Raw genomic sequence first — 697 nt, forward strand, 5'->3', positions numbered from 1 at the left:
GAAAACTGCAAATTAAAGAGTTTAGCATCCAATATAGGGAAATTAAAAAAATAACAGACCAATCCATTCTAAAAGGGGAAGGGAAAGAAATAATAAATATCATAGCGGCAATGAATGAAGCACAAAACAACAACAAAAACAGTGGAGGGGATCTAGAAATCAAATACTCCTTTAAGAAGAAAAAAAATTGTTAAACTTCTTATAATATGTGTGGTAAGCAGAATTCTAAAAATGATCCCCAAGGACACACCTTCATATAATCCCATTCCCTTGAGTGTGGGTGGGACGTGTGAATAGGATAGGATGTCACTCCCATGACTATGTTACATTATATGACAAAAGGGATTTTACAGATGTAATTAGAGTACCAAATGCATTGCTCTTGAGGTTAATCATAAAGTAAGATCATCCTAGGGGGGGCCTGACCCAGCCAGGGGTTGAGTCCTTCAAAGGGGACCTTCCAACCAAGAATTTGTGATTAAACTAAATAATAAACTCCTATAAACCAATAAGGAAAAAAACCACAAAAGATATTCAGAGGCAGTCGCAAGGCAGGAAATTGGCCAACACACAGACTCAACTCAGCAGCCAGCCAATTGGAGAAAAGTAAATGAAAGCAAGATAGAATTTCACACTCATTGGATTAGCAAAATTTTATAACTGACAGGATCGAGTATTGAATGACAACACAGGAATC

Source organism: Canis lupus, chromosome 1 (assembly GCF_003254725.2).
Source record: "Canis lupus dingo isolate Sandy chromosome 1, ASM325472v2, whole genome shotgun sequence".
In the NCBI taxonomy this organism is placed as follows: Eukaryota; Metazoa; Chordata; class Mammalia; order Carnivora; family Canidae; genus Canis; species Canis lupus.